At 38.7% G+C, this 27,002-nt stretch overlaps 1 protein-coding gene across 5 annotated transcripts in view; it reads left to right on the top strand.

Annotated features, from left to right (window-relative positions):
- The window catches only part of LOC100644721 (teneurin-a), a 704,524-nt gene that overhangs the window by 250,369 nt on the left and 427,153 nt on the right, over positions 1-27,002 (top strand). For all 5 annotated transcript variants that reach the window (XM_048406769.1, XM_048406770.1, XM_020863510.2 and 2 more), the window contains exon 3: positions 14,901-14,959. The gene's annotated coding sequence lies outside the window, so the exon portion shown is untranslated. The remainder of the gene's footprint in view (positions 1-14,900; positions 14,960-27,002) is intronic.

Here is a 27,002-nt window from a genome sequence, read left to right as displayed (position 1 = left end):
GGCAAACACGTTATAACGCGCAGAATTTATTGGCATGGAATTCGTTCGCCTTTCATGCGTGTGACAAGCCACTGAGACCTCCTTTATACGCCACTGCCACGCACCCTGGTATTCCTTATAAGCGGCGTTACTACGTTCTACAATTTTGCAGACGCGAGCCTCCGCAGAGAAAGCAATAAATGCGCGAGTAATTTGAATTTACGACACTGTAGAAGTCCCGTGGCAAATAAGAATGTAATGGAAAATTGTGGTCGTCTGAAAGTTCGAATAAATAACAAATAAACAACTTGCCATTTAACTAATTACGCATTTTGGGAGAAAGAAAGTTTGATCCAGTGTTAGAATAGACGCGTGTATACTAAGTATAATCATTTCTTGTAACAAATAGAAAGTACACAGAAACATAAGGAATTTTTATGATAAAGAAATAATTGATTCTGTGTTCTCTATCGTTTTGTTCCATCCCTTTAAAGGGTTAAAGTAATTTCTTAAGTTTACAATTTGCAAGTTTCTAGCCCATTAACACTATTAATGCTTCACTCGCCTAGCAACAGGTCAGAATGTAGCAAATTCTACATGCCATTTCTCTCATCATTGTTATAAAAGTAGTTCGAAAGATCGACAAATTGCGGCAAATAGGATTACACGCGCACAACATGCGCAAAGTATGCTCAAGGGAAATTGTTCGCGATACAAAACACGATAGGCCAGCCTGACCACAGCGTGAGAACGGAAGCGGATCTCACGGAGACCATGTTAATAAATCTCTGGTAATTAGAAATAATGTAACAGCGGGATAAAATTGCCAGTGGGCTCGAGTCGGTCGGCTGATTCATTTTTTACGCCACACGAGCGTTAAGATCTTTTAGCCGAGCCGGTTATAAATGATTCGTGAAACCGGAGCAGCCCACTTCAACCTGCCGTGTATATCCACATCCCAGAACTACCGCCAGCCATCGCCTCATTAGTCACGTTGAATTCGTTTCAATTAAATCGCCCTCCCGATGCTTCATTAACCGCGCGCTTCGCCGAATCGTTTGGCAAAATTTTGCCAAGGAACAGAACGTTTTCTCCACGGAGATCGTCTTTGATGGGTCGTTAGGCTTCCTCCTTCTTAGAATTTTGGTCTGTGATGATCATTCCTGGATCTGTTGACATAACGAATTCTGTATATTTTCAAGGACTTTAGAATATCAATGCCTAAACATGTTTTTTACAATTAAATTAATAACATACAATCTGGCATGATATATTATTTTATATATTATTTTTTATTTTCTTATATTGCATTGAATAGTGTTATAAGGAAACCAATACATGTATGTACACATTATATTTTATTTATGTGTATCATCTTCCGCACTTCCGCACTAATCTTGAAGTTCAGGCACCCGTACGATCGACAACTACTTCCTGCAAACAATAATTCAATCCAAAATACGATTTCCTAAAACCATCTCCATCACCAGGAATTCCAAGCTGCAGAAGAATCTTAACTACAGATATATCACATCAGAAGTTCGCGACTCGCTTCTCCATTAACCAAACAATATCAATCTTGGGTGGAAATAAACTTTCCTTCCTTTTTCTCCATTCCGAAATCACGAGAGGTTCTCTAACCGGATTACCGAACCGCGAATTCACGTCAGTGCAGCAACTTGGCGGCAGCACATTAACCCAGTCCAACGGGAGGACATCGTGGCAAGCCCTTTAATCGAGCAGATTAAAACGTCGCGAGTCGGCGATTGTCCTCGCGCTGCGATTAGCCTCGCAGCTAAGAAGAAACCTCCGTCTTTCTTCCACCTCCCTCTTTCTGCTCCACTCTCGGCTCGTAAATCAAGGTGGTAATAGTCCTTGGAGGCGGAAATATAGTTAAACGTCTCAATTGCAGCGAGCTCCGCGCCGTCGAGTCCGGTTGGCAATACTAATTAAGTGCCTAGTGTACCCTCTGTGTTGAAGGGAAGGCTCTCGCCGAATCCGGAAACGAGGGTAGATGTAATTAGGATGAGTTGTGACGCCGGCAGCAGCCAAACCCTTAGCTTCGTTGTCGGCTGAACAACTCCCTGGCCGTAGTCGTCGTCGACGATGGTCTACGTGTGCGTCGTCGTGGCAGATGCCGCGTGTCTACACGTGCACGCACACGCGCGTGATCGCGTGCCTCTCCGCGTAATCTGCTTCGAGCAGACCCCGAGCCGAGGTTATTATTGTCGGCTCGGAGCTTGATCGTTCCTATCGAGCCAAGCATTAGCGTACAAATAATGCACGCGACTATCTGCTCGATCCTCGCTTTAATTGCCCGAATGATCGGGAACGAGGTCGTGTAATCGACTCTCCTACACTGGTAAAGTGAGTCTCTCTCTCTCTCTCTCTCCCTCGTTGTTTTACGTTCACGTATGCAGGCTTGAACTACACGGATCTGCAGCTGCAAATAGGAAATCGACTCCGTGTTTTGTGAAATATTTAGAATTGCCACGATATCGAGACACAAGTGTCGGGGAATGTTAAATTAATGGCGCTGGGCTTTGGTCAGGATTGTGAACGATGAAGTGAGAATTTTATGTATGTCATATAAATACATATGCGTTATCAGGTAGTAGAGTTTAGGATTCCTGGAAGATATTGTTATAAGGGTTATTTGTAGGCTGTAAAAGTAAGTTTGTTCTACTTACTGAAATTCTAATGCTGCATTTATAGACTTTGTCTTATCGCAAAGCGCGGCCTTATGCAAAAAGTTCATTAATTCAAAGACAGATCGTACAATGTTGCTGCACTTTTGCTTATCGTTCCATCTGACTTCTACAGCTTGCCTACTTTCTACCAGTGATTAACCTATTCTGATAAATCCACTATCCATAATTCATTTTCACTACGTGCACACTATTATCTAAAAATTTATAGAGCTAAGCCCACCATTTTGCTCTAAATCTATTTTATTATGTATTCGACTATGCGCAGAACGTGTTTCCTAACACTTTTTTCATAGGAATTTACAAACGAACTTGTCTAAATAGCAAATTAGAAGATGTAGCCAAATCGATTTCGATTTTGCGCGTTGCACGTGTTGCAATGTAACGATAGGATTGTCCCGTGGTTTTTGCGCACGTAATTGGCGCGAGCGCAGTTTATCGCGCGATTAAGGGAAGCCCGTTTCCCTCGTTCGAATTGAAATTCACCGTAAATGAAGCTCGAACGTTTCAAATTAAGACAGTTTCTCTAACCTTCGCTATACCTCCGGATAAACGGCGATCGTAAAGCCGTCCCCGCTCCATTACCGGTCGAAGAAACTTTATGCGCACCTACTTTCTCTAATTGCTGGTCGCCAGGATCGCCACTAAATTTCCTTGACAGAATCAGCCACACCCTGTCTAGAGCTCATCAGGGTAAAAGTCCGGAAAGACGGAAACGGTTAAAAGGGTGCCGCTGGCAGGAATAATGGTAAAAATTAACTTCCTCTTTCCATTTCATTTTGTTAACACGCTTTCGCGAAAAATGCATTTTTTCATTCACGATCCTTCGTCTTTCTTTTCAAAGAAACTCGTTCCATATCTAATATAAGACACAAAAATATAGACGATCTATTTTGTAGATTCTTTTTTCCTTTTTATGTGTTCTCCTTAATCTCGTGATGCTATATATCGTATATAAAAGTCTATGTTTATGGGTTTGTATGATATGTTTTATTTATCACGGCACAACCTTCCAAACAATTTGACAGCCACCGAAATATCCCATTGAATTCTAAAACACCTTGTACAAATGGGAAGAAACGGTGTGCAAATATCTCTTACTTCTATCATATTTCCTATTTTACAATTTCGAAATGTGCCTTATTTATGTGACGTACTCAGGCTATCGTTACACGCAGACAGCATCGAAAACGACATCGTCGATGACGGGTTGCTGAAACACGGCTCGCGTAGATTTTTCTTCGGACATCTGTTGGCCGATTGAAAGCCGGTCGATATTCGTGATGGGTGTCTTAAAAAAAATAAAAAAAAAAATAAAAAAAATAAAAAAGGTTGGAGGAAGAGAAAAATGAGTGACGGGCAAAATGAAATACGTCATCGGTCGCGACGATATTTCATAGTTCCGGACGATCAATCCGGATGCGAGATTCCGGGGCTATTCGCTCACCGTTCCCACTACAAATTAAAGAAGCTTCCACCGCGTGGTGCCATTTTCTCTGGCAATCGTTGATCGTGTCTACTCTTCATTTCCTCTTTCTACTCTGTCTTTTTATTCCACGTAACCTTACAATGATCGTTCGGTTCTTTTTCGTGCGAGTCTATAAAGAAATTTTAAGAAAGAATCATGCAGTACCAATCGCTCTGAGTTTTATTGTTATATCTTGGGCTGGAGTCGGTGAAAATCGAAATTTAAAATTAATTTTATGAAATTCAATAATAAAAACTGATAATTTGCAAAAGTAAAAATGTTGCAATATATACGAAACAAAATCAGCTCTAGAAAATAACTTTTAACACTCGGAATATGAACGTTTAACGTATCAAAATAGTGAGAGCATTGGGATAAACAATATGTTTCCGAAATATGTCACACGGAATTGTCGGATTTCGTTAGAAATTTTATAAATAAGGTAATAATAATAATAGTAATAATAGTAACAATAATAGTAACAATAATAGCAACAATAATAGAAACAATAATAGAAAAAATAATAGAAACAATAATAGTAACAATAACAGAAACAATAATAGAAACAATAACAGTAACAGTAATAGTAACAATAATAGTAACAATAATAGAAACAATAATAGAAACAATAATAGAAACAATAATAGAAATAATAATTGAAACAACAATAGAAACAATAACAGTAACAATAATAGCAACAATAATAGAAACAATAACAGTAACAATAATAGTAACAGTAGCAGTAACAATAATAGAAACATTAATAGTAACAGTAATAGTAACAATAATAGTAACAATAATAGAAACAGTAATAGTAACAATAATAGTAACAATAATAGTAACAATAATAGAAACAATAACAGTAACAATAATAGCAACAATAATAGAAACAATAACAGTAACAATAATAGAAACAATAATAGAAATAATAATTGAAACAATAATAGCAACAATAATAGAAACAATAATAGAAATAATAATAGTAACAGTTATAGTAACAATGTCGGACTTTGTTAGAAATTTTAGGCGTGAAATAATTAATAAGTATAACAAAAGCTATTGACAATGTTCCTGGGCTCAATTACGAAACCACGGTCAACAGGTAAACTCTTCGTACAATGGAATACATTTTGTAGCGCGCAGACACGTTAACTCAGTCGTTGGGTTACTTTCAAAAATTCAAATTTTCAAATATTTAAAAATTCAAATTATCAAATTTTTAAAAATTCAAAAATTCAAATTTTTAATTATTTAAAAATTTAAATTTTCAAATTTTCAAAAATTCAAATTTTTAAATATTTAAAAATACAAATGTTCAAAAGTTCAAATTTTTAAAAATTCGAATTTTCAAATTTTCAAAAATTCAATAATTCAATAATTCAAAAATTCAAAAATTCAAAAATTCAAAAATTCAAATTTTCAAATTTTTAAAAATTCAAATTTTCAAATTTTTAAAAATTCAAATTTTCAAATTTTTAAAAATTCAAATTTTCAAAAATTCAAATTTTTAAATATTTAAAAATTCAAATGTTCAAAAATTCAAATTTTTAAAACTTCAAATTTTCAAATCTTTAAGAATTCGAATTTTCAAATTTTCAAAAATTTAAATTTTCAAAAATTCAATAATTCAAAAATACAAAAATTCAAATTTTCAAATTTTTAAAAAATTTAAATTTTCAAATTTTTGAAAATTCAAATTTTCAAATTTTTAAAAATTCAAATTTTCAAATTTTTAAAAATTCAAATTTTCAAATTTTTAAAAATTCAAATTTTCTAAAATTCAAATTTTTATAACTTCAAATTTTCAAATTTTTAAAAATTCGAATTTTCAAATTTTGAAAAATTCGAATTTTCAAAAATTCAATAATTCAAAATTTCAAATTTTCAAATTTCCAAATTTTTAAAAATTCAAATTTTCAAAAATTCAAAAATTCAAATTTTTAAATATTTAAAAATTCAAATTTTTAAAAATTTGAAAGAAAAATAGAAACAAAAATAGACACAAAAATTGAAACAATAATAGAAAGAATGATAGCAACAATAATAGAAACAATAACAGAGACAATAATAGAAACAATAATAGAAACAAGAATGGAAACAATAATAGCAACAATAATAGAAACAATAATAGAAATAATAATAGTAACAGTTATAGCAACAATGTCGGATTTCGTTAGAAATTTTAGGCGTGAAATAATTAATAAGTATAACAAAAGCTATTGACAATGTTCCTGGGCTCAATTACTAATCCACGGTCAACGGGTAAACTCTTCGTACAATGGAATACATTTTGTAGCACGCAGACACGTTAACTCAGTCGTTGGATTACTTTCAGACTGACTCCAAGTCAATGACAGAAAACTCTCCAAGGAGATTGCAAAATAAAAGACAGATACAGTCACACATGTCAAATACATATCGATCGGGAATATCAACAAACTCCCAAGCGCCGTAGCTAGGCAGTTCCACGTAAACCAGCATTGCTCCTGATCAAGACTTGATTGTTTATACAGCGTATCCGTCAACACTGGTACCTCCTCTGTAAGACATTTCATTCATCCCGTGACCGTGGCTACGTTCGGCGACCAGTTATGTCACCTCGAGCCCAAGTATTGGGGAATCTTCCAAAAGAATGGCCCGATGTCCCTACATCTCCGACACGGCCATCCTGACAATCACCCGTCCTCGGGTGCATCTAAAATATTCGGTTTTCTTAACATTTGACTCAATTTGACATCTTTTACAATTTAATAAAACATTCGAATAAGCCAAGGGTCCACCACAACAACAAAGATTCTTACTAAATATTTGTTAACAAAACCTAAACAACAATCTGTCATATTACAATGCCTTTCTCCAAAACGTTAGTTGCATTCTCTGATCCTCCAGTCATTAGACTTCTCAGCCTCCCACCAGAACATTTCACAGTACTACACTTATATGTGAATATATCAAATTACATCACAACAGCACACTGGGCGTGTGGAAACATCGAACTACATCACAACACCACACTGGACGTGTGCGAAACCCCAAATTATATCACAACACCACACTCGATTTTAACATTAGCGATTGATTGTACTCGCGCACGATGGTCGTAAGCTCTAGCACTGTCATATCCGGTACTGACCCCACTTCTGATGTCGGATTTCGTTAGAAATTTTATAAATAAGGTAAGAATAATAATAGTAATGATAGTAACAAAAATAGACACAAAAATAGAAACAAAAATAGACACAAAAATAGAAACAAAAATAGAAACAAAAATAGAAACAATAATAGAAACAATAATAGAATCCAATTTTCAAATTTTCAAATTTTCAAAAATTCAAATTTTTAAATATTTAAAAAGACAAATGTTCAAAAATTCAAATTTTTAAAATTTCAAATTTTCAAATTTTTAAAAATTCGAATTTTCAAATTTTCAAAAATTCAAATTTTCAAAAATTCAATAATTCAAAAATTCAAAAATTCAAATTTTCAAATTTTTAAAAATTCAAATTTTCAAAAATTCAAATTTTTAAAAATTCAAATTTTCAAATTTTTAAAAATTCAAATTATCAAATGTTTAAAAATTCAAATTTTCAAAAATTCAAATTTTTAAAAATTCGAATTTTCAAATTTTCAAAAATTCAAATTTTCAAAAATTCAATAATTCAAAAATTCAAATTTTCAAATTTTTAAAAATTCAAATTTTCAAATTTTCAAAAATTCAAATTTTCAAATATTCAATAATTCAAAAATTCAAAAATTCAAATTTTTAAAAATTCAAATTTTCAAATTTTTAAAAATTCAAATTTTCAAATTTTTAAAAATTCAAATTTTCAAATGTTTAAAAATTCAAATTTTCAAAAATTCAAATTTTTAAAAATTCAAATTTTCAAAAATTCAAATTTTTAAATATTTAAAAATTCAAATGTTCAAAAATTCAAATTTTTAAAACTTCAAATTTTCAAATCTTTAAAAATTCGAATTTTCATATTTTCAAAAATTCAAATTTTCAAAAATTCAATAATTCAAAAATTCAAATTTTCAAATTTTTAAAAATTCAAATTTTCAAAAATTCAAATTTTTAAAACTTCAAATTTTCAAATTTTTAAAAATTCGAATTTTCAAATTTTGAAAAATTCGAATTTTCAAATTTTCAAAAATTCAAATTTTCAAAAATTCAATAATTCAAAATTTCAAATTTTCAAATTTTCAAATTTTTAAGAATTCAAATTTTCAAAAATTCAAAAATTTAAATTTTTAAATATTTAAAAATTCAAATTTTAAAAAATTTGAAAGAAAAATAGAAACAAAAATAGACACAAAAATAGAAACAATAATAGAAAGAATGATAGCAACAATAATAGAAACAATAACAGACACAATAATAGAAACAATAATAGAAACAATAATAGAAACAATAATGGAAACAATAATAGCAACAATAATAGAAACAATAATAGAAATAATAATAGTAACAGTTATAGCAACAATGTCGGATGTCGTTAGAAATTTTAGGCGTGAAATAATTAATAAGTATAACAAAAGCTATTGACAATGTTCCTGGGCTCAATTACTAATCCACGGTCAACGGGTAAACTCTTCGTACAATGGAATACATTTTGTAGCACGCAGACACGTTAACTCAGTCGTTGGATTACTTTCAGACTGACTCCAAGTCAATGACAGAAAACTCTCCAAGGAGATTGCAAAATAAAAGACAGATACAGTCACACATGTCAAATACATATCGATCGGGAATATCAATAAACTCCCAAGCGCCGTAGCTAGGCAGTTCCACGTAAACCAGCATTGCTCCTGATCAAGACTTGATTGTTTATACAGCGTATCCCTCAACACTGGTACCTCCTCTGTAAGACATTTCGTTCATCCCGTGACCGTGGCTACGTTCGGCGACCAGTTATGTCACCTCGAGCCCAAGTATTGGGGAATCTTCCAAAAGAAAGGCCCGATGTCCCTACATCTCCGACATATTAATTTGTTCATCTAAAGAAAAGTACTAATATCTCAGGAAAAAAGCCAGATAATTTGCATCTGTACTGCACGACTCTTCCCCGATATAGTAAGGCAGATAGAATTTATAATTACAAAATAAATTATAATCATTAAAAAAATAGCAAAGTAAATTTAGAGTCGGGTAATATACAACACAGTAGAAAAGTCCCAACTTAGTCGGACATGAGATGTTCAGACGAAAACATCCGTAAACTTATCCAAACAAAGTTCAATCAAATTGCCCAAACAATTAACCATTTCTCCAATTACACTCTCGGCTATCACATCATTTCTCCAAACTTCATTGCCCCAAACACGTTTTTCCTGTGTGTTTTCAACGTCTCCGAAAATTTCGATTACAATTCCTTTGGTTAATCCGTCGAATTAGTTCACCCCACCCGATCAAGTTTCAATTTCTTAAAACCCATCTCAGCGCGTCACGATCTATATATCCTGGAGCTCAGAGCAGTGGGAGAATCGGCCCATCAGGGCGTTCGAATAATTAGTGAGATGGTGGGACACTTATCTAAGTATCCGCAGTAGGTCGCAGAATGGTGCGTCAGAAGGGTGAGAAGGAGTGTGTGAGAACGTAAGAGGAAGACAAAGAAAGGGAGAAAGTGGGAAGATACGTCTTAGAGATACCAGAGGAAGTCTTCGGTTGGCTTGCTGGCGGTCCTGTAATTTCGATAATTACGGGTTAATGCGTTTAGCTGCGGCTACATACGTACCGGTAACATGATTCCAGCTTCTCGTAAGATAGCTGCAAATTAATTAAGCGGCTGCCATGGTTTGCCGAATAGTATGTGTTTATCGGTAGCTCGAGCGCTGGCATGTAGATCTTGTCTTTAGTCGAAGAACATTGCGGCCCGCGGAATTTATCGGCGTTCCTGGCTGCTCGACACCTCGTACACCGTCGTATGGTTAATAATTGCGGTGCTTGTTCTCTTCGAATTTGATATTTTAGACATTTTGCGTAGAATTTCGATTTTTATTTCTCGTCTCTTCTTTCTTCCCCATTTTTATTTTTTTTTAACTTTTTATAAACGAATATAAATGTAATTTTGTGAATAAATCTTGTCAAAGATATAAGCAAGTGTTCGTATATTTTTGAAAGGTAGTATACTTGCACCCATTGCTACTAAGTTTCCCTCTATGACGAAACAATATCGTGCGTTGCCATTTTTTCGGATACCCTCGCCTCGTGTTCCCTCCACACACCCTTTGCCGCACCCTCGCTCAACCACTCTCACGGTTTTCGTCGCCTCCACCCTATCTGCATTCCTAGTCCCAACGAGCCGCAAAGGAATTCCAATTTTAAACAAAAGTTTCCTGACGGCGGCAACCTCTTTGCTTTCTTTCCCTCCTCCATCCGCCCTTGCACAATTCCGTCTCCCTCTTTCGTCACGTTTACCATATCTTACCCCTCTGTCGTCCATTTTACTCCTGTCTCGTTCTACTCGTCTGAATTTCTCCGTCATTTTCGTTCCTCGTACGGCCAACGTCGTGGATTCTAGGTTCGCGTTCACGCAAAATGCTTCTAGACTATTGCTCCATCGTTATTTTGTTTACAACCCATCCCTAATCGCTGGAATTTTTTCTCCTTACACTATCCTCGGGTGTTCGATACGCCGACCGGGCGATAAAATTGCGCTCGTCTTTTAAGTTCCCTCCGGGGAGAGGTGATGTCTCTGTGACAGCGCGCTTGCATCGTCTAGCAGGAAAACCGGAGGCAAACGCGTGCGTTGATCGATACTTTATGCAGGCAGACAAGCGTTTCCACGATTTCGCTTCAGCGCACACGGGTAATCCCGTTCGAAGCATCGTGTACGACCTGCAGCTTCGTGTTCTCCAGAATTTTTGTCGTTACATGTTTCTCTGATGGAAGATCATCTGTTTCCGAGGAAGTTGAATGGCAATTTCTTAAAGTAACCTACGCAATAAAATTATAAAATTTATTGAAAATTAGGTCGATCAGTTTGTCTTGTGAGAGGTTCAAGTGACATCCTCCGCGCAACGTAATCCCTACAATCGTACAACGCGAACCCTAAGCAGCTGGATCGCATGCCCTTCTAATTATAAGAACCTCGTTCTATTTGTACGAATGATACACGAAAAGGAAAGCGTTAACGGTTCGAAACGAGCATCCTCGTAGAAAAAGCATCCCTCGACGAACAACGAACAGTAGAACGTCGGGACGCGGCGAGGACAGCGATAAACAAACGCTAATCCATAAATCCTCCGGCAAACGGGAGAAAGCACGCACTATATATGCGCGACGGCCGACTCGAGACGTATCAGTGCCGCGTCTGCTGCAATATCGATAAAACATTGATCCCCCATTCGTGCCTGAAGCCCGCCGTATAGGATTCGCACGGTTGCCGCGTGGCCCGCGCACACGTGCACACGCAGCCAGCTCGTGCATACGGGAACACCGTTTCCACGGGATTATATCCGACTGCACGGCGTGCGTACACCTCCTGCACGGTGGCATGGTACCTGCATCTGTACGTGTACATACATATATACATACTTACCCCTTTCTCCTCGTCCGCCTGTTCTCTATGTCTTCCACCCTCTAGCCGGTATGTAGCCAGGACCTAGCGTCTATCGGTATCGCGATCCGCACGCGAATCACGAAGACCGCGCCGCCAGGAATTCGACGATGATGGAATTTGGGTCGACGGTCTGACGATCTTCTTCCTTCTCTACTCGTTTTTGCTTCCCCTTTTTCTTTATTTCGTTTCTTTTTGATCGTTACTCTTCGGGGATGGGGGTAGTTGAACGCGAGCAACGAACGGGGTGCAACGAACTCCAGTCGAGAGAACAGATTTCGATGCGAATTCGATATCGTCGTTGTCTCGTGGGATATGGTAGTGGAGATTCTCCTTTTGGAATTTATAGGATGGCGAGAATTCTTCTTTTTTTTTTTTTGTAGGATGTACGAAGGGTTTTATAAAGTGGAAAGTAATGTGAAACGTCGTTGGGTTTGGTCTGTTGTAAAAAGCAAACCGATGCACACGATTGCTCGTATCCGCTATTTCATGCCATTCCTTTGAACAATCTTGCTACTTAAGCCATTTACCAAGGGCATCGATTTGAAAAACAGATCTCATTAACCCACCCCTGGAATCGTCGCCTTGGTGCGATTAACTCGCGACATCAAACGCAATTACAACACATCGAACGTTTCATCCGTTTCCCACAGGGACTTTGTATTTATTTCGAACTATGAAACCCGAAGTAATCGAGAACATCGTCTGAGCCACAGTACACTCGCGTCCCATTGATGTCGGATTAATTTTATTCCCAGCTGCTCTGCGTTTCCCGTTCGCGATCATCTTTTCCGTTTAGCATCCGGATCAAAGCGGCGGAAATCACGCCGGCATAATCGCGCGCGATTCCGCTCCTCACCGCCGAACGTCCCAAGTGTCTCCAGATACGGAACGAAAGAGGATGGTGAAATGGCGGGGGTGGCACCCGCTTCTTGGCGGATCAAAGCGCGGATTTCCGTCGACGGCAACGAATTGGCAAACTTCTCTCTCTCTGAAGATAGAACAGTAATTATAAGGTCGACGACGACGACGACGGGAGCGCGAAAGGACCGGGGGGTGAGAGACCAAGGGGTGACCAAGTGAGAGGGGCGAAGCGACAGACGAACGCGCGATGGTCTCAAACACTGCGGTACAAAATTCACAATCTAATTCAACTAAGCAAATTACCAGCAACTTCCTGGGCGGCAGCTCTACGCACGCTGTCCCTTCGGCCTGCATTCCCAGAAACTTAGATCAAAGGGGCCGTCGATCTCCAACCCCCGGCCATTTTCTCCACCCTTTCGCCTCCCCTTTCCTCTCACCTCCCTTTCGCTCATGCTGCTCTTTCCGTCTCCTGTTTCGGAATATCGCCCGGGCCCCCTTTCATCTCCGCGTTTCATACTTCCGGCTTGTCTGTCGCGCCCGACACGCCGACGAATATCGAATTCTGGCTGCTTGACCGGTGGCCCCTATGGAACCCTGTCTACGACGCTCGAGCTAGTGCTCTATCCGGAATAGTCTGACAGGTTAGATCGGGTTTGCTGCAACGGGTTGAGTAACAGGTTACGCAAGCCCTGTTTTATTGGAAAGGAACTGATAGGAATCTGCTGGATGTTTTTGTTGCGTGACTAAGGTTTGTGGGGCGGTATCGGGTACTAGAGGGAAATCTGATTGACGTACGGTGTCCGATATTGTTACGATAACTCGGAATATCTTTGTTGTTTTTTTGGGAGGAGATTGTGGTAAGAGAGGGATTAAGGTTCAATGAAATTGGCTATAGTATTGTAGTTAACGTTGAATTAATGTTTTCGGCGTTTCTTCGGTCGAATGGAAGCTTTTACGTCTATGAATTATGGATTTCTGAAAATTGGAATGGACAAAACTACTATTTTGTGGATGACACAACAGTAGAAACACAGTGTATGATTAATTGTTTGAGCAAGATTCCAATTTTTATTTAAATCTCAAGAGGCAATAGAACATGACACAATTCTTTATGACCGAACTACCTAGTATTTTAAAGGCAGGAAGGAATATAAAATCTGGAGAAATGGAAGTATTTTATAACGATATTCTTTTTTTTTATACATAGCGGGCTTTCACTGCTTAGTCCTTGATAGGTTAGCAAAACTACGACGTTAAAAAATATTTAGTTCCAAATCCACGGGCAAAACGCCACTGTCCCTCACACCAGCAAAATCAACGGTGAATCGCCAAAAACATCCCCTGGTTTCCATTCTGAATTTCCACCTACTCCAGCTACTGTGTCGCGTAAATAGCAACAGGGAGAGGACAGGATCAAGAGGGATGCTGACGAGTACACGTAGACGCGAGTAGCGGGAGGGCGAGAGTGGCAGAGGACGCAACACTTCCGGGACGCAATATCATTCGGAACGAGGCAGATTGTAATTCCCACTTGCTTGGTCTTCGGAGGTAGTAGGTAGCAGAAGCTGCGTTTGTTGATTATCCGACCGGTAAACAGGCGCATTGTTATCGATTGGGCCAACAATCTGCCGCCCCCCTCCTATATTGACGCAATACTGCCTCGCACTTGCATAATGAATGGTTGGCTAATGACCCTACGGAGGTTGCGGAAACCGCAGCCAGAGGATGGTAGGCCCGGGCCTCGAAGCACTTCCGGCATCAAACATGCACCGCTCGTGGATCCTCGGAATCCACGGGGTCTCCGGCCTGGCTCTCTCTCGACCCGTGTATCGTTCCAACATACCGTTCCGTAATAGGAACGCGGAGGTCGACTTTAATTCTTCATTAACCGAGCGCCAACAGAGAGCATCGCGCTACCGTGGCCAGATATCCAACTGGTTGGATATCCGCCGCGCGATACCGTTCGTAAATTTATTAAGTCCGAGTATAAATTTAACAAGGACTGTTTGTTACCTAGATCGAAAGAGAGATTTGTAGATTCGCAAACTTGGGTTTGGTAGATCTTATTGGTCGACCTAATTGCGTCGGGGTTAACGGTAGTTGTTAGGATTGAACTTAATCCTTTGGACATTATGAATACCGAATATACAACCGCGAGTAGAATGTTCTTCTCTTATGAATGGCGATCGTAACAGGTGTGAAGACACAATGAAACAGTATTATAGCTTATATCGCGTTTGAAGTACGATAGAGAAATATCTTACGTAAGATTATATCTGCTCTATGGATATATTTTACATATTCTGATTTCTTAATTTTCAGCTCTACCGAGCACGCGGACTCCAACAAGCAGATTCTGACCACCAGTCTGACGTGTCACTGTAAGTATATACTTTATCCATCTTACATAGCGGTGAATCTTCGAAACTGTAGGATGCGATATATCATAGCTTAAAGGAGACAATTCCAAAACCAAATATCACGTACGCTTACCAATATTCCGACAAACATACAACGTATACAAACTCGGTATAAAATTTCATGCTGGTGCAGAACACACAGAAACGTAATCATAGATAACGCTACTAATTCAATTTCAGTTCCAGTTGTCCAACGCGCACGCATCTATAACCCTATCCTCTGTCGCTCGAAACAAATCTCCACACAAACCCTTCTTCCCTCTCAATCGTTTAAAGTCCAATAATCATCCACAATGGTACAAAGCATCAGGTACAAAGTACCTGCTTCGTCCCAGACTTGGCTCAATCAAATTGCCATCAATTACATCTCCCGGTGCAAGTACTCCGTTAAGTATCGTCCGGGACATCGTTGAGACCCGAGGGAGAAAGAAAACGAGACGCGAAACTCGACAATCGCCGGCTTTCCTCCTAACAGTGAATCGCACGCTTTTTACGCCACCCCGTTCAGCCGGTTGTGTAACTTCGTCCGTTTAATACGGGACGGTTCTTTTGTGTCCGGCTTTCTGTCACTTTCGCGGTTTCGCCGCACCTTTGGAAACACCGCGACGGTAGCTGACGACTTTTCCGCGTCGCAAGTTTCTCTTCTGTACAGCCGAGGGACCCGCGCGCGCAATAACGACCCTAATCTCCTTACGTCGTACCCGGCGCTGTTTTTGTCACGGCCCGAACGAAAGTGCTTACGCCGTTGACCAGTCGGCTATAAGGGACTTACAATTTACTTGCACGTAAGAGGCTTTATGCGGCGCACCGCGCGTAAAACGTCGCGCCGCCCTGGCGGAATTTTACTTAATGTTCGTTCCGCTTTGCATTCTCGCGCCAGCGAGTTGACACCAGTCGGGGGAGAATAGCACGGGGCTTTATATCGCGGACTACGCCTCCGACTTTTCACGAGATCGCGGCTCGGACCGTCGTTAAAGAAGAAAGAGAAGAGGAAGAGAGGTTTTTCTCGCTAAAACGAAAGCCGGAATTATATACGATCCGGAAGAGGCGGTCACCAAGCAGAGGGGACGTTTTTGCACGTCTTGGGAAACGAGCATCGTTACGGGTCTCGTTTCGAAGCGGTAATAGCCCCTCCGGATTGGCCGTGTTATAGTCTGCAGGCAATTCTGTGACGTTTGATTTCGGGCATAGGGCGGTTTACTGTCTTGGTTAAGTGATTAATAAAGCTAGATTTTGGGAGGTTAGTACTGTAAATATATGTATGATGATATATGATCGGAGAAGGTTATTTCTAAAAATTTTGGCTCATTTATGCCTCGTTCAGATTAGTCGATTTAATCCATTTCGAGTAATGTTATTCGGCTAATGTGAAGAATAGAAACTTGAAAATAGTAAAATAGTTGCTTGAATTTAAGCCTGAACGAAATTAGAATATATACCTAGTCCTTTTAACGAAAAACATCAGTATATCTTACTTACTTTGCCGATTATTACGGCTCAAGTCTTTGAATTATTTTGAATGTAAATGAGATATATCAAATATGTGTGGAATTCCCATTTCACGTTATTAATAATGAAATATTACGAACCAAAATTTATTTGATTTGAATTTATCGTATAATTAAATATACACATAATAAATGGTATTCGGGACAATGACTAAAACTAATCTTATATTTAGATATTACTCGGCCTATCAATATGAATTAAATATTTATTCGATAAGTTTGTGGCGAATCGATTATATATTATGTTTATATTTGTCCGTAAAAGAAGACGAAAAATAATAGCTAATATGTGCGAAAGTAACGTAAAAATCTTTGGACACACCTTTCCCGTCAAATTTCGTTCGACGTTGAAAAAACTTTTACCTGCGGCTTCTATCTTTTCCTATTAAATAATATGGCGCGTTTTAATCCATCTATAACGGAAGGCAATCAGTCACAAAATAATGGACGAAACGTGTGCTCAAATTTTTATATACAGACTATTTCACCGGACTCTGTCACATGAAATATGTCTGTTGTATTTAAAATCGCAATTTTTGTACGAAACATTTTTATGAAATTCTAAATGGAGCAAAAATATTTCAAGTGAAAAAGTTCAGCCGAAAACCATATATAATACAGTTTATTACATACTTCAAAGTTTTTCACTATATCTATCGAATATGTTCCTCCTTAGATCGGAAGTTTTGCTCATTTTTTCACCCTCTTCTTTTTAACAAAAGCACGAGGATTTTTTAACTTTTTACAAACATTTTCTTTCTTTCTTTTAGGAACGGACGACCTTTTTTAATCAAAAATTTCCTCCTTTCGCAGTTCAATATTATGTAAATTTTAGAACGTTTCTCTAGAAATGTTTTCGTAACCCAGGACTGTTCGATTCCCCTTTCGATTATGAGTCGAACGCTTCATTCCAGTTTAGCGATTTATTTTCGTGTTTCGTTAACGTGGTCAGCCTTCAGTTGCTCGAGTCGTTTTCTCACCAATGTCGTCAAGATAGCCGCCGCGTAACGAGCATTTCCGGTAACCCGCGCACGATGCTTCTTGAAGTTTAAATTACTCGAGCTCGATGGCTCTTCGCCGATGAAAAAAATTCATCAAAAGTGCGCGTGGCCTTAAGTGTCCTGGTTTAAGTTACAATTTTTTGAACTTTAGAGTTAATAGTGGTATACGTTACGTAATTACGTTGAATTAATAAAGAAGTGCCGTGGAATGCGTTTTCGGTTCGTTTTATGGTTAAGAACGCCAGCAAGTGAGTTTGATGAAAGTACATTTTTTTACGACGTTTGCAACTGAACGATTTTATTCGTTTTTCCCGAGAATACGAACGAATGTATGGGCACGTGTTTTGTCATAAAATTAAATAGATTTCTCTAAAAGAGGATACAATTACGAGTGCTTTGGACTAAAAGCACGGTTAAAAATCCTTTTTTCTGTACTCTGTATTCCAGTATTCGTCAAAGTTTACGACATTGCGCGTGTCAATAGGGTCACTGCTGAAGAGTACTTTTATTTATTTTAACTTCTCTTTTATTCTAAATTCTCATAAAATAACATTGTTCGTAACAGTGTTTTTCTTCTAAAAGAATATGTTTTCAGAAATGTTCCTTGTATACTTTAGAATGTACATTTTGTATATCTACGTTTTCTTCTGTACATTCATAGAGAATGTCGTACAGAGTTTCCGCGTGAACTTTGTTACCGTGTTTTATGGTTAAAAATAGTATAAGAGTATTATATGGACAAAGGTTCTTAAAAGCTTCGTTAACAGGTTAAAACAAACGTAACGCGAAGATTATAGAAGCGATTTGTTTTTAGCAAGAAGAATGTGTTGCGCATAAAATGCGCATAGAATAAATCCTATTTCGGCAAATCAATTTGCCATAATAAGCATCATGCTACATGGAAGTTACTTCTACTTTTAAAATTTCATTTTGTTTTCCAATCATATGGAATTAAATTTCCCATGCTTCTCGAAATTCAAATTTCCAAAAATAGCAAATCCTTTTATCATATCATAAATCTGTTACACTGTTCTGCCCTTAACGTGACGTTCATCAATGCAACAATCGATAATTCTCTAACTATTTGTTCTACATATACCAAAGTAAGAACACGTTCAAGTTTACTTCTCCACAAAACTACTGGCAGATCAAGTTCGTGAATTTCACGAAGTACCGTAATAACAATACAAGTCCAGCAACGCCATGAGCGAACGTTTACACAAAGACAGCAGTAAAACAAATCCGTTTTGCCTGGAACTCGGTAGGAACAGATCAAGGGCTACGCTACGTAATCTCGGCGGGAGAGTCGTTGAATGGCCGCAGCGGCTCGGTATTGGTTAGGAGTGGCGGTCTAGCGGCGGCCAAAGTGAGTTTACATCGCAGTTAAGTTTCGCCTTAACGCGATGCCGAACTGCCTTCTCTCCCTCCATCACGTGGCAGTGTGTGACACGCGGATTTACCGACCATTTGGCAAATGAAGACGAAACTGCCTCGTAGATTACTGTGACCGCGATACACCACCGACAGCTGGAACCTCTAACGTGTATACCGGGCTTCCTTCCAACGTGATCGAAGCGATCGTCTGTCGGAAGCTACCCCCTTCGAATGTGTCTTTGTCTCTGCTTAATAGCGCGTTTCGTGCTCTGTCTCATTACACAGTGCTTGAATGATTTAGTTGTTAATTGTGGTTGCTTTCATACACAACATTGTCCTCGGAGCTGGGTCGTATCGCGAATCTTTTTTCAATAATCGGAAAAATGTGAGAGGAAAACGATGAATTGTTTAAGGAAGGTTGAGTTTCTTTCATAGAAGCACACAGTTTCTTTTTAATGTGACTGAATTCCTTATTGAGCAATAAATAATTTGGAGAAAGATTTGTTCTGTCTCCTAACTTTCAAAATATAAAAAATAGAATTTCAACTCTGAAACTCGAAGACTGCGAAACATTTTAAATTTATATTTGTATTATTTTCCACACAACTCGTTTTTCAGATAATTAAGTTTAGAGTAACAGAACGATCCACTGTGTACGCTTTATTATTCGCGACGGATTTCAAATTTACGAGAGAAAATAACTATTCTGTTTTTTTGTTCAGGGATCGAAAATTGTCATTCTATAAAGAGCATATCGAATATTTTACTTTGGAATATTTTGAATGTTTCGTACATGAAATATATGTATACGATATGAATTTTAAACGACGCGACTTCGAAGTGACAATTTTTTATTAACTAAACGCCCCCTTTATCTCTTTTTTGTAAAAATATCTTACAAAAGGAACTTCTTCCTTTATACTGCATTTTCAATCGGAAGTGGAATTAATTAGAAGCTATGGTCAAGTGTTTACCATCTGACACGAGTCTAAGAAATTTATCACATTCTCCGGGATTACTGCCGAAATTGGGAGAAAAGGGAAGGTCGAAGTATCATTTTCCTTTATTGGAGGAAACATTGGTGGAATTGTTCATGAAGCTCAAAGCCATAAAAGGGGAAGAAACAGTTCAATAGCGGTGTCACCATTCGCGTCATGAAATTAAAAGCTTTCTTTCTCAATATCAACGCAACCTACCCCAATTATTCCGATTTATTGAACTAATAAACTTCCAGAAATTTAATAGACGAAGATTTAATAATGACTTGGAATGATGACGAATAACAGTAACATTAATAGTTGAAAGACATGCACGACTATTCGATCCAAGAAATTTCGAATTAAACAAGAGAGTAGTAATGAAATATAATATTTTATAAAGTTAGCTAAAAAACCCACATTGAGAATCTCACGAGATAGGCTGAAACATTTTCGAACCTAGAAATAGACGTTGCAATCGAGTTCGCAATCACTGCAGTTAGAACTACGTCCTTTCTTTCTTGATCTCAAACGAGTCGCTTTTGGAAGATCCGGCAATGGTTCCGTTTGTCTTCAATCAACTGGTGCTTTAACCTGTGCAGACGGGCGAATGTGGAAATTCTTCTCTGTAATCAATTAAACGGTAATTTCTTCGTTCCTTTTGTTTTCCTTTCGTCAATTGGCGTAAAGTTTCCATTCGATGTAATATCGTCAAAGAAGCAGCGGGAAATTCAAATCATCGTTAATCAAATCTTGTTTATTTCTTACTGTTAGAACAAGAAATATTAATTTTCGTCGTTATAGTTAATTGATTATTGTTCATAAACAAGCGAACATAGGATATTTGTAGATATCATTTTACATCTGGTGTTTTTATTATGTAAGTTACTAAATGAAACGGTATAAACATTCATATGTAATATTCGTACATTCCTGCAAACACAGAGAACGAACTTATCAAAGTGAATTTTAGTAAAATTTGAAATTTTGTCCTTTAGTAAAGTTGTTAAAAAATACATATCCTTTGTAGTTGACTGAACACAAAAAAATTGCAACTATTTAAAACTCTATTACAACTTAGGAGAATACCTGAATTTTCATGAACAGTACGATTGTTGCAAATTGTTTGTTTTACATGCAGATACTTTTTTGAGTTGAGTAAAAACAAATGAAACATCGAATTGGAATCTAAATGGATGCGAATACCATATCTGAAGTACTATGCAAACAAGCTTTTCATGTAAATATTTTTTTAAAAGCGACTGAAATTTTTATATGAAAAAATACGATAACAAAAGTATGTTCTTCAATTTCTTGAAGTGTTTATTGTTCAGTTACATACCGGACATCGAATAACGCGTCATGTACGCTTGTAAGTTTAATTAGAAATATAAAATATCGATGATCTTTCTAGAAAATAATTAAGTCATAGAAGATTAAAACTTGCAAAACCGTACAACGTGTTCGTTTGTTTGACCAAAAATAAGATTCACGCCTGTGTTGATGAAAATATAATACATTAAACTGAAATTTCGTTCATTCTGATAAATATGAATTATTGTTTACATTTATTTTAATCAATCAGCGAAAAAATTTTTTCATTATCTGTACGATCGTTGATTGTCAATGTATTCGATTTGTTTGAAAATTACACGGCGTACATATATTTTTCATGTAACATCGACTCACCCCTATGCGTCGCGGTTTTTCGATCTCACGGAAGCAAACAAAATTTATGAGTAAATCGTTTCACCGTAACGTTATAACCTCATCCATCCTCATCGATTATCGTTGCTTTTAATATTCTCTCTCTCGTCCGCGCGAATCAACATCGTCCCTGAGTGCAGTCACTTTTGGAATACATTTCACGTCATGGTTGTTCGATAATCGTTTCGTTCAAAAACTTCAATTATTCGACATCCTATCTGTACGAAACGTGCACCAAGCTTAATCACATAAAATTTTGCTTAATAATTCCAAATCTTTCGGAAATTTTTAAAGAACTGTTGATATCGACTAGATTAATAAGATACCTAAATATCAAACTCTTTCCTAGGCTATCACTGTGATTTATCTTTCCCTTTCTCATCTGCGACGATCAGTATGTTATAAATCAAAGTGGATGTTAAATCCCAAGAACGGAAGCCGTGCAATGGCTTTGTATAAACTTGATACAACAACATATAAAATTCACATAGTTTCTCAAAGTGTCCCGACTAACTTTTCTATTTCTATTCTCGGGTACATCTCAGAAGATCAAGTCAAAAGTTGGAAACAGCTTAGAACCAATTTCTTTCCTCTTTGACAACTTAAGTATACTTTAACTCCAACATTTTCCGCTGAAATTATTCACACAGGAATTGTGCGAAAGCTAATGTACGAATTTAAAAATAAGCTCTCCAAATTTTCTTTTTCTTTTTTTTTTCTTTTTACAAAGGACATTTTTTACGTTTTTACTACTAGACATAACTATAGAGAATATCACAAACGTATATTGAGAAAAATTCAAAACGAAAAAATCAAGCAAAAGCTGGAACACGTCTGACCGCGTACGATAGTCTAACGAGTTTGCAGAGGCAGGATGTAATCACGATGGCAAAGGTCCCGATATTTAAATTCATCTTTATCCGTGGATCCGATCGGAACACGGCGATCCGTAACGAAAGTTAACGAGATGGTGTTAATTAAATCCAACACATAGAATCTCTGGGCTGGTGGGAAAATTCGACAATGGACGCGCATACAGGACTATGTATACAGTCACACACGAATACATGAGAGGTTGTGATCGCGCATAAAGGCGCGTGTACGCGCTTACAGGAGAGGCACAGAGAGCAGGATCGACGAGCAGACGAGCGAACCGAGCTGGTCGGAGGTTCGATGAATCGATGACCGCTTTTAGTAATGATGTGTACATGGCAGGCGGTCCTCTCCCGATGGAACGTCCGGGGTCAGCGTAGTAGAACGCCGCGCTGGTACGTTGCCTCGTGTGTAGTGGCAGCCAGAGTTTGCCAAGGGGGACTTATTACGTCCCTGGAATTACCATATAAATTATCGCGTGATGAACCCACCGGAGTGCGAAACGGTGCACGCTCCGGCCTTTGTCGAGGTTTCGGTTATGGTTAATCGGCCACGCCGTTTAATTGACATTCTGCGCCACAAAATACCGCCTGTCCTACGCCTCGTGTAATTTTCTTCGTCTCTCAACCGCCGCGAATCGCCGTTCGCTTCCTCCTTTTGGCAAAGGGCGATCATCGATCGAGTCGCGTCATGCAACTTGACTTTGCCCATAACGAAATGGTAGATGTTGTCTTAGATTTTGGTGGCGTGATTAGATCGACAGTGCGAATAGGCTACATTATTTAACGAGGAAAAAATCATCCACTCTTTCCGACTCTTCCGACATCAAACCGCGTCACGTTCGACGAAACAGTTCAACCTAAATACGTCGCGGCGTCTCACGTGCATTCGATGCGCAATGGTGGCGGCGTCACGCGTGCCACGGTATATGTAAAAGGCAATCGTGGATTCCGCGTGTCGCTTACAAAGCAAATTTAATGACGCACGTAATACACGCCGAGAGTGTCTCGCCACGGAGAGACGTGATTAGCGGTTATTCAAATTTTCACGAGGAGAGCATAGTCATCGAAGGCGGCGAGAAGGAAGAACGTTCAGGGAGGAGAACCGAAAAGGACGTCGAGGGCTTCATCGACGAGATTACAGACAGACATAATTATCCAGTATGGCGAGATGACGCGAATAGAAGGCGGCAGGTACGGTGTCTGAACGTTTAAGATCCAAAGCGTGGCCTTCCTGTTGACGAGCGTGGGGGATCCACGTCTACGAGGCACGATGAATATGCAAAATTCTCGGTGTCGGTCTCACGAACCATATCCGACGACGGTACGACCAGGGCCACGGCCTATGTTTCATGCATTCAGATGCCCTTCTTACCATCGTGTCGTCCAGCTTGGCCGTGGAACAGTTGAACAATGTCGCCGGCTGTCGCGTTCATTAGGTGCCGTTTAAAAAGTCGCTCGTCGACATTTCACACAAAATTCCCGCCACGAGCAGTGCCATGCAAATCCTGCTCAATTCGCGCGAACACGGGGAAACTCTTAAAGCCTTTTATAGTGTGCCTCCTCTAAGACTGAATTCGTGGCCTGAAACTCCGAGTGCCACTATATTCTCCAGCCTAGGTATTACGACGCGACGTTTCTCGCGGTTTTACGTCCTGCACACACGTTCCACGGTATGTCCGCTGTGAGCGAGTGTGCGCGCGTTCGTGTGGCTCCCTGACTTTTTAACCTCTCTCTGAGAGGCTCCCGCAGACTGATTTATGTTTACCAGGGCCGAGAGGGAGGTGGAATTCGGTGACCGCTTAACTTGTTCTCGTTCTTTCACCGTTCTTGGAAACTTGTTTGCGTTATCGTCGCAGAGGAACTTCGCTTGATGTTCTTTGAATTCGATTAAAGAATTCTTGAGCTGGCTGGCGGGCTTGAGTAACGGTAGTTATTTAACAAGTGGCTTAAGTCACGAAACGAAGCATTGTTAGAAGGTAGGCACGTGACAATGTATTTTAGGAATGGATTTGCTTCTTACAATGGATATATTAATTACTTTATATAATTGATATATCTCCTATTTTCTTTACAATTACAAAGATATTATACAAAACGGTTTCACTAAAGTAAGTACACTAGAATTGCTATTTGATAATACACGTTACAAGAATCGCGAAAGTGTAGAAGATTAACGACATTTTCCGTCCAGTACGACGATTTTAATTGTAATAAAATCGTGCCAGTCTTTTTGTTCTAATATATTTCCGAAGATGTCAGACGAGGAGCCTGGAACAACGATCGTAAGTTCAGCATCGGTTAATAAATCCCTGACAACGCGCGGCTCGGCTGAAACAATCCCAGCCTCCGGTTCTGACTCCTACTTTTGTCCAGGAAATTAGAGTCATCGCGACGTTGTTTGCCCGACGAGAGGCAGCGGCGTCATATTTCACGCACGAGCGAAACTTGAGAATCGTAATTGAACGCGAGAGGAAACTCCCTCGTGCTGGGAAGGAGGGAAGATTCGTTGGACACATCCGACATCAAGACGAGCACAGGCATTCGGGAAAAAGTTATTCTTATTACCAGGCCGGGTCACACGTGTATATTATTGCCAAGAAGTTATCTCGGTTCTCCGCGGCAACGGACCAACCAGAACGTGTAACTTTTTCGATACTTTCTTAACGACGATCTCGCGTCGCTTTCATAACCTGCCGTAGACATGCATTGTCTAGAATTCGGTCATCTTTGGCGATTGTCGTGACGCCAGTATAGATCTCTTTTTACCGCTATATAGACCGGTGACGTCATATTAGCGTCATACGAGTGTGATAACATATGGTTAGTATATAATAAATTCGTAGTTTCATAAACTCAACTGAGCGAAAATGTTTGTACCCTTAAATTTAAAATACTGATAATTTTCCGGAGAATTTAGCTTTCTATTTCTAAAACTAGCCTTATGACATAACGCGTATCGTCTTTTGACGTAACTGCAAAGTCATGAATTGCGAGGATGCTGCAGGGCCTGAAATGCCATCGGGTAGTAAATTCAATTCTATTCGCCTCTACTTTTAAAGCGCTTGGTGTTTGTTAAATAATTTTTTCATCGGATTTTTTTATCAGTTCGGAAATGTTTCGCTAGGATCCAAGGAAAAGCAACGAACGTAAAAGATCTATCAAATACATGCTTCTTACGAGGTAACCTCTTCCTGGAAGATATTCCTTAAGAATGGGAAAGTAGTTAAAGGGGGCATCACGCGGACCGTTTCATAAAAGAATGGATGGTCCTCTTTTTCTTTATATACAAAGCCTAACGTTTTACATCGCAGGAAGAATACGCTCGCTATGTATAGTCAGCAACTGCGCGACAGGATCCCGCGTTAAAGTTTTTATATTGTACAAGACTGTCATATTATCGGCCGTTAATGCCACGTGTTATAAGTTATAGCAATAAGAGTGCCCTACACGGTTGAGTAGTCCGCGTTTATAGCTCCTTATGAAAGTGTTCTATTAAAAGGACGGATGCCGTTCTTAATATGTGAAACGAACAGTGAGAGAACGATGGTCGTAAATGATGTGCCATAAAGTGCTTTATTTTGTAACATCATGCAGAATCGTCATTGTGTTTTTCGATAAACGAAGATTGCTCCAAAATCGAAATAAACGCAATCTATTCACGTAGCAATTCTCAGCTCGTCATTTTTCGTTGTAATATTGAATGGACAAAATTTGTGCGATTTAAATAGGTTTTGAGATTTTGACGCACTATAATCGTTTCGTGATTTTTGCCGCTACTCGCGTTCCTTTATCGTCACTGGGAAATTATTCAAAATAATTTCAATGCTATTTTTACGATATTTCGAAATCATTGAGGATTATTCGTGGTCGGTCAAAGGTCGTTTCGAGGTCAGCTCATTTTAATGCACTTGTAAATTATTTGGAATCAGGTTGCCAATATTCATAGTGTAAATAATCAGTTCGTCGTACTAAAGATATATCTAATTCATTTACGATTAATCAAATCAATCGTTTCAAAGTAAACTAATTTCCATGGAATTGAAAATTACTCGAAGGCACTGAAGCCACGTCTAGTAACATCTAATCAATTAACCAATTCCGTGTCACGCTGTGATTGGAACTAAAAACCTGCCTTGCGATTCTCCGAAGTCAACAGACATCGAATTCCAAACTAATACCACAACAGCGATCAAACTTCGATTGAAGTGAGTTTCGAGTCTCGCGAAATTTTAGCTTCCCCGCTACGGAGGTGTACGTTTCTGGCGGGGGTTGAGTAGGGTTCGTTAATTCGACGCCAAGTTTTCCGATTCACTTACGGTTTGACAAGTCCGCCACGTTCCGAGCGCGCCTACACGCGAGCGAAGAAGGAGTAGTCTGAAGGGTCGGTGAAACAAAACATCGTAAAGCACCCTCTCGTCTGTAGAGGATGCGACCTGTTAGCCCGGCATTCAGGCAAGTGAGAAAAGTGGCTGTTAGAGGTAGCCGGCGATGCATAAGGACTCGTTTCCAGAGGACAAGTTATCCGTGCCATTGAGATTTATTCGAGGTAACCGTTCATGTTA

Source organism: Bombus terrestris, chromosome 6 (genome assembly GCF_910591885.1).
Source record: "Bombus terrestris chromosome 6, iyBomTerr1.2, whole genome shotgun sequence".
In the NCBI taxonomy this organism is placed as follows: Eukaryota; Metazoa; Arthropoda; class Insecta; order Hymenoptera; family Apidae; genus Bombus; species Bombus terrestris.
Note: the sequence above shows the minus strand (reverse complement) of the source record. Positions and strands in the feature narration are given on the sequence as shown.